This window comes from Cololabis saira, chromosome 23, assembly GCF_033807715.1.
Source record: "Cololabis saira isolate AMF1-May2022 chromosome 23, fColSai1.1, whole genome shotgun sequence".
Lineage (NCBI taxonomy): Eukaryota > Metazoa > Chordata > Actinopteri > Beloniformes > Belonidae > Cololabis > Cololabis saira.
In genome coordinates, this window is record NC_084609.1 from 30,736,561 (window position 1) to 30,745,337 (window position 8,777).

An 8,777-nucleotide genomic window follows, 5' to 3' on the forward strand; every position below is an offset into this window, starting at 1 on the left:
CATCATTGTTGTCCACCGTTCTTGTATAGTTTGTTGTGCTGGTCTGCGTTGAATGTGAATCAGCATGTAAACGGGAAACTGTACTGTGATGATGGAGTGCACTTGAAAGTTAGCAAAAGTCTCCATGGCGGGGCACGGTGGCGCAGCTGGTAGTACAGCTAGAACATGACTTCAGAACCTCTGTGTGGAATTTGCATGTTCTCCCCGTGTTCCCTTGGGTAGCTAACGGGAGCTACCCTCACAAAAACATGCAGCAGTCCTGGGCTTTACATGCCCCCTCATGCCAGCCGGGGCTCCAGATGGGGGGTTGGGGATCGGGCCGGAATAACGTGACCCTTCCACACTACATCTGGCCAGAGAAACCCCACCCTGTTGGGTGAAAAGAAGCAGCTTGCTCACTCCTCAGGTTAAGGAGACTTGAACTCAGTGAACGGCCCTCTCGGGGTTGGCAGAGGGAGAGCAATGCCCAGGATTGATACTTAAGTAGGAGAACTGGGGAATAAAATGGTAAAAAATCAGGGATGAAAAATGTTTAAAAGCCATGGTGATGGCTCAAGGATAGGAACTTCTTATTCTGCCTGAAGGTAGACGTTCAAAGTGTGATGGGTCCTTCAGAATCCTCTTGATATGTCTAACTTAATAACTTTGTTATTAACACTGTTTCCATATAGATCACCTATGCAGTAAAATGCTTATCTACAGTGTCAAAAGCAGCACTGAGGTCCAGTAGAACCAGTATGGACACTAATCCCTTATCTGAGGTCCAGTAGAACCAGTATGGACACTAATCCCTTATCTGAGGTCCAGTAGAACCAGTATGGACACTAATCCCTTATCTGAGCTAATAAGAAGGTCATTCATGCCTCGAACCAGTGCTGTCTCTGTGCTATGATGCATTCTGAACCCTGACTGAAAAACTTCAAATAGACCTGAAACCCTCTGAGAATCCTCTGCTCAGGACAACACTTTGAACAAACCGACAACTTTCCATCATTCATTTAGACTTTTAAAGAAAATAAAACCTCTGAATGGAAATCAAATCCATGATGCTGCAGATGTGTGCTGAAAGAACTCTAGAGTGAACATCTACTGGAATCAACCCTAAAGCTGCTCCAATAGAAAAGAACCGGTATATGTAATAAGTCATCGGGGACGACTCTGTCCGTAGATACAGTATGTTTTTTTCCTGACAGAAAATCTACCAGACGTTCATAACAATCCAGAGATTGTTTCCCTTATCAGTCACCTTCAGAAACCATCCAGCCCTCTCTTGAGGCTGCAACGGCAGGGATCGGTGATGGCGACCGTGTTAACGGACAGTTCCTTCAGAGTCAGGGATGAACAACTCAGTTAGCTGCGCTGCAGCCCTGAGGCCGAGGAATCCCTCTTTCAATTAAAAACTAATTACTGTTTGTTTGTATGATCTGCACCGGTAATTTCATGCTATACTGAGCATTGTTGAACCAAAGTCACATGACAAGATTAAAAATAAGGAGGGAGAGAAGGCCGGAGGAGCACAAGAACATGTTAACAGTAAATCCCAAACCCGAGGTTGAAAGACTATAATAATGATCTTTCGTACAGGGACGGAGCAGATCCTACCTCCTGCTTGCAGGTGTTTGGGGCAGCAGTCAAAGGCGTGGACTTCAGCATACTTACTCTCATCTTCCAAACTGGAACCCTCCATTGGAAGGTCTTTCAACTTTGTTCAAACATCTTCATTTCACAAAAGCAGGCTGGTACCACAGTGAGCTGTCAATCAAAAGACCACTGCTAATTATGCATGAATCAATGGTTTAGTTTAATTTTACCTGATGACATATGGCACCTTTACACTAGTACCTACTCACCTCGGTTTGGTTCTTTCCCACCAGTTGTCTAACGTGCCTAGTAGATACTTTTCTGTATCTATTCTGCTGAGGTTCTAAGCTGCTGAGTGGGCTGTATCTGACATCATCACACTACAGGCCACCGATTGGTCGGGGGGTTGGAGTCAGACGTTTGAGTCAGGAGGAGGAAATCAGAGAAAGAGACTCTGACGGATTCTTGTTCATTTTATTCAACCAGCAACGGCAGCAAAAGTCTGTTTCATGATCCAACTCTGAGGGTCAGATGTTCATAAACCTGGTGCTGAGGAGAGAATTAAAAAGGGATCTAGACGGAGATAAGGAACGACCAGATCTACCAGGAGCTCTGTCTCTTCATAGCTGCTCACGGCTCCAGCTGACTTTTCAGCAGCACCGAGACAAACTAACAAACACACAAAAAAAGCATAGTCGCTTGAAGCTTCTATCACTCTCATTTTTTAACTTCATATTGAACACAAGCCACAGATCCAGCAGCACATACAGGACTGTCTCAGAAAATTAGAATATTGTGATAAAGTCCTTTATTTTCTGTATTACAAAAATGTCATACATTCTGGATTCATTACAAATCAACTGAAATATTGCAAGCCTTTTATCATTTTAATATTGCTGATTATGGTTTACAGTTTAAGAAAACTCAAATATCCTATCTCAAAAAATGTGAATATTCTGGGAATCTCAATTTTAAACTGTAAGCCATAATCAGCAATATTTAAGTAATAAAAGGCTTGCAATATTTCAGTTGATTTGTAATGAATCCAGAATGTATGACATTTTTGTTTTTTTTAATTGCATTACAGAAAATAAAGAACTTTATCACAATATTTTAATTTTCTGAGACAGTCCTGTATATCATCTCCTCCAGGTTCTACATCTTTAGTGTTGTTGTCTTCTTCGTTTAGGTCACACAATCAAATACGTCACAGCAGCTTCACTCCAACCTCCTACTTCTGATCTGGGTATTGAAAAGAACTAAGGTATTGAAACTTTACTAGTGTAAAAGTGCCAATACAGGCAGCTGTTTCTGCTTCAAAGTATTCTGGAGGTCAGGGGACTCAATCTTGGAGGCAGAAGAACCGCAGTTATTGTTCTGCATCGAGGATGTGAACACAAACCAGAAGTGGCTTCCTGAGCTCCAGAGACAAGCTTGACTCCAAAGTACAAAAGAACTGAATGTTTTAGCTTTAGTGCTTGAGGAATTACTACATAGAAAAAGCAGAAGATGCAGAGTGAGAGAGCGCGCATCGTGGCCGTGCCGGAGAGACCGACTGAAGAGTTCAAACCCAAGAAAACACAAAAGGATGAGTGATCTTCAGTGACAAAGGAAAAAAAGCAAGGAGGGAAAAAGAAAGCACTCACTTGGAAATTTTAATTTGTATTCCAGTAAGTTATGTCCCTGAGACGAAAACAAAGACAAAGGGTTCAGTTCACATGAAGTCAGTTCATTAGAACAATGAGCTGATGGTTTTATGCCTTCGCTTGGTTTTGATGCTTCAGGTTGTATTTTATGTAAAAACCAAGCAGAGCGCTATTGATTTCTTTCTCATACCCAACAATAACCGTTCCACATGGATAGCTTTGAAAACACTGGATTAGGAGGAACATTCTCCGAGAAGCCTCCAGGGTTTAAACCGGAGAAGAGTCAGCTCCTGTGACTTTCAGCTTTTGTAAAAGTTTAAAGTCTGTCTTTGTGAAATGTGAAGATGTCTGACAGCAACGTCACGTTAGCTCTTTTTCTTTCTTTCTTCTGTATTAGATCAGTTGTGAAGTTCTAGACTACAAATGAAATGAAATTGTGGATTGCTTTTCAGACTTTTTGACGACCTCAGATGAACTCTTTTTTTTTTTGATCAAATTTTTATTTTATTTTCACTCAAACAGAATGTTACATCAATCCCCCCACCCCCACCCTACCCACCCGGACACACATAAAATGAAATAAACTATTACAGACCAGGAAATCACCTATGAAATCAAAATAAAATCGAGACAGGGCGGCTAAAGCAAGCAACAAAAAAAAAAAAAAAAAAAAAAAAAAAAAAAAAAAAAAAAACTGAACTCTTAACTGTGCAGTGTTTTTAGTACAGTGAGTATTTTTAATTTGATATTGATACTCTTTATCTAGTGGAAATGTATTTGGTTTGCTTTTATTATGTTATGTTTAGTACTGTATTATTTAAAAATGTTGGCGGACCCCATGAAGAATAGCTGCAGTCATGCTGTAGCTAATGGGGATCCTAGTTAAACAATTAAACAAGTTAGTGAATCTGGGGCCAGATTCACCAATATGTTCTAAAGAACGATCTTAAGAAATGTCTTAAGATCTAAAATTAAGAAGTTCATAAGAAAGTTCTTAAGTGCAATTCCTCAATATTTTCTTAAGAACCGTCTTAAGAACTGTCATTTCTTATGAATTTCTTATTTTTCCTACTTAAGAACTTCTTAAAATATGTCATTGCATTGTACGCGCCAACAAACAACATTTTTACAGGTAGTTTGGTCTTAACCGTCAGTCACTCACTAAACATGGAGAAGGAGAAAAAGAGATGCAGGAACTTTTCGAGGCAGGAGCTTGAGGTTATGGTGGATGAGATTAATGTGTTGAAAAAGGTGATATTAGAGTCTTACCTTTTCACAGAAGAAATTTTAAGACAGGTCAAGGTTGTCTTAAAGTTAAGAAAAAAGTCAAGAACAAATTTGAGAACTTTTATTTCAAGAATACCATTTATTCTTAAGTTTTTTTCTTAAGAAGAAACTTAAGAAGAAAGTTGAGAAAATACTTTTTTGGAGAATATGGCTTCTTCTCTTTTTTCTTCTTAAGACTGAACTTAAGAAAAAAATGACACTTAAGAAGATTTTTTTTCTTAAGAATGTTTTGTGAATCCGGCCCCAGGTCCTTAAACGACAGAACCAATGTCAGCTTTACCGGATGATCCAGCTGCTGCCAGAGGTGGAAGTGGATGATGTAGCTCAGCTGGTGTCCTGTGGTTAGCCCTGGTTAGTCCCGATTAGTCCCAGTTAGTCCTGGTTAGTCCTGGTTAGCTGCCTTCAAACAGCTGCTGTACTTCACCACCAAACTCTTCCACTGGTCCCCTTGTTAACAACACAGCAAACCTTATAACTGTTCAAATAAAAAAAAATCTCTTCAGTCTTTATTCACAGTTCAGAAGTCAAGTCAAGCTCATTCTAATCTACTTGAAACGGGTGGAAATTGTCAAATAAGTTATTTTTCTGGTGTTATTTTTCTGGTGTTATTTTTCTGGAGTTATTTTTCTGGTGATGACTCTAAATGTTGAAATAGCAGTAAAACCACATTCGTTGTTTCAAATATTTTTATTGAACAAATAATTTTCACTTGTAACATTTTTAGACATATAATCATTTTTTGCTGTTTTTTTTACACAAAAAAAGAATAGATAGCAGTAGATGAAATAAAAATAATCGTTAAAAAAAAAAAAAGAAAAGGGGAGCAAAGCACAGTTGGGCTCGATTGTGTGTAAAGGAAAAAGAAAATCTACAAATCTCCGAACCGAGCTGTGATAGTAACTCCTGAGGAAACAAAACATGAAAAAATAAAGGGAAAGCAAAAAAAACAACAGCCAAGGCACACAAAATACCCACCCATATCCACCCACAGACTGCACAGGTCAATTTCCTTTAAGAAAAGAGATTAAAGGATGCCAAATCCTTTCAAACTCTGGTAGTTTGTCATTAACAGTGTATCTTATTTTTTCCAGGTGGAGTGTATCTGTCAGTTCAGTAATCCATAACTTCAATGAGGGAATATCTTTACCTTTCCAGAATTGCAGGATACGTTTTTTTGCCGTTATCAAAGAGTATGATATAAGCCTGAGTTTTGCGGGATCTATATTTCCCATCTGATGAGGAATTCCAAAAATAATAAGAAATGGGTTCGGAGTTATTTTTGTTATCAGTACATTGGAAAGGTAATCAAATACATTGGTCCAAAAAGTTTGAAGCTTTGGGCATGTTGCAAAACTGTGCATTAATGTTCCTTTCTCTACACTGCATTTTTCACATATAGGTGAAGTTTCTGGGTATATTTTGTTAAGTTTTTCTCTGGAGTAATGGAGTCTGTGTACAATTTTGTACTGGATTAAGCAATGACGAGCGTTGATGGAGGTGCCCTTTATCATCTCTAAAGCCCGATGCCACACATGATCCTCAATAGCGGAGCCAAATTCCCCCTCCCAATCACTTTTGATGTGCGTAGTGGAAGGGACAGTTATTTCCTCCAATGAAGCATAAATATCTGAAATTTTCAGTTGTGGTCCACGATGCTCACTCAGACACTCATCCAGAATATCTGGTTTGGCAGTTTGAAATTGTGGAGTGTGAGAGCGAACATAGTCCCGGATTTGCAGATATCTGTAAAAATGACTGCTCGGTAAGCCATATTTGTCCTGAAGTTGTTTGAACGTCATGAAAGTGTCGTTTGAGTACAATTCGTTAATTGTGCGTACTCCGGATTCCCTCCACATATTAAAACCGCCATCCATGTATGAAGGAGGAAAAGAGGGATTAGCTGTGATAGGCGTACACAGTAAAACCACATTCATTGATGAAATGACATAAGGGATGGAAAGGAGGGAGGGCAGTTTTACAGGGGGATGATTTGGACCGTTTTTATTTCAGGGGGGGATGCCATCCCCCCTCACCCCCCCTCATCCACCCTCAACTCCAGTACTGATTAGTGGTCTTATTGCGTTTTAACTAATGTCACTGGCAAATCTCTGAGGCATCTTTGAGTAGCGGTGCGCCACCCCTGGTGTAGAAACAAGAACCGTCGGTACTGCTGGGGCTCCCAGTGGACAGCAAAATGGTGGCATTTGCTTCGTCTCCATCAGCGTGATGATGAATGGGGATGATCACTGATTTCAAGGTGAATGATACATTATCTGATTATCCAGCATGGATGTGACACTGGAACCACCTGAGAGCCATCAGAGTAATGAGGTGGCGCCGACAGTGACCATCCTCATCTGTCTCTGTTTGGTTTGTCCTCTACAACCAGCAGCTGCTGGATTCTCACTTCGCTATGGACATTTCCACAGACTCCAGCAAGGTCATCTAATGATCAGACTATAAGTGTGACAGACTGCCTCTGTTATCTAGTTTAGTCCAGATGCCCTCCTTGGAGCTCAGAGCACAGATTCAGTGTTGACATAAGATTACAACCCATCCATTCACTGTCATGAATAAACAGAGCCTTCAATACACTTAACTACAGCATACTGCTATCTATGCCCTCAAGATCAATGGCCAGGATTCTTGGTTCTGTCTCAGATTGTGTCAGATTACTCATTCACGCTGCTTTGCACATCACTGCTATGTAGTTGATTCACAACTCTACCTTCATCCCCACCAGACTCAATCACTGCACGGATCTCAGCCTTCCTGTCTGACCTCTCTGCATGGATGACGGATCACTGTTGTGTTGTCCAATAAAGAAGCCATAGGTATTTCAACCTGTTTTACTGTCTTACTCCATTTCCTTACATTCCCAGTTCCTCCCGCTTTCCTGCTTACCTCTTACACCACGTAACCCACTTCTCGCGATACAATCAACTATACTTCAACCACCATCAACTTCACCTGTCTAAAGCCTGTTTTATGGTTCTGCGTTATACCAACGCAGAGCCTACGCCGTTGCCGTGACGCCATCGTGAACCCTTTGGACTTTGGACTGTCACTTAATTTCGCCGCGGTGCAATACCCCCCCCCCACCCCCAGAGCGCTAGTTGATACTTTTTTAGCTTCTGGCTTTTCCGGTCACAATGAATCAAAGAGATAAGGACAACTATTGCGCAAAAAAACAAAACAACCCAAAAAACAGAAATCACACACACATGAAGAAAAGAGCGCTGAAAGTTCACTACTGCTTCACCAACCGGAACCGGAAATGCGTTGCTACCAAGCAAACCAATCACAGCCCTCTCGGTCTGTGTTGGGTCTGCGTCGCCTCAACGCGTAGTTCCATTTTTTGGGAGGTGCAGGTCAGGCTACGGTGTAGGGTACGGAGAGACTCCCGCGTAGCCCGTACTCTACGGAGTAGGTTTAACGCAGAACCAGAATTCAGCCTCAAGACTGAAGTCCTGGTTATCCCTGGCCACATGGCTATATCTCCATTGGAAAAAATGATTTTTGAAAGAAAGACTGTAAAACTACCTTGATTTATAATCCTCTTGTTTGCTTGTTTTCTCCAGTGTCTCCCTCCGTGCCTCACACCAGCCACAGATCAGCACTCTCTCTCAACATTTGGTTTATCTCTGGACTCCAGATTTCTTTCGTCCCTGCATTTATTACAATAAACCCTGTTAATCGTTCCCTTATCTGGCTGCTTTTAGGTTCAGTTCCTCCACCTCGTCACAAGTTCAGGTCGGAGTCCATGACTACACCAGATTTTGGGCTTTATCAGTGGTTTGTAGCTGTAATACCTGAAGCTGTTTGCTGACTCTTCTTTATGTCCAAAAACAACTACTTCAGTTTTGTTAGGTTGAATAAAATCAACAAAAAGCCGATTTCGCTGATTTCCACATCCTGACTCAGACGTCTGACTCCAACCCCCCCGACCAATCGGTGGCCTCTACTGTGATGATGTCAGATACAGCCGACTCAGCAGCTTAGAACCTCGGCAGAGTAGTTACAGAAAAGTATCTACTCGACACGCCTCGACCCCTAGTGGAAAAGCGCAAAAACGAGGCGAGGCGAGTCGAGTCGAGCTGAGTAGGTACTAGTGGAAAAGCGCCATATCTGCTCAGGAGACTGAGGTCTTTTGGAGTGCAGGAGGAACTCCTGGTGACCCTCTACAACACTGTGGTGGCATCAGCCATCTTTTATGACATGGTCTGCTGGTGGAGCATCATCTGGACGGCTGACAGGAAAAGA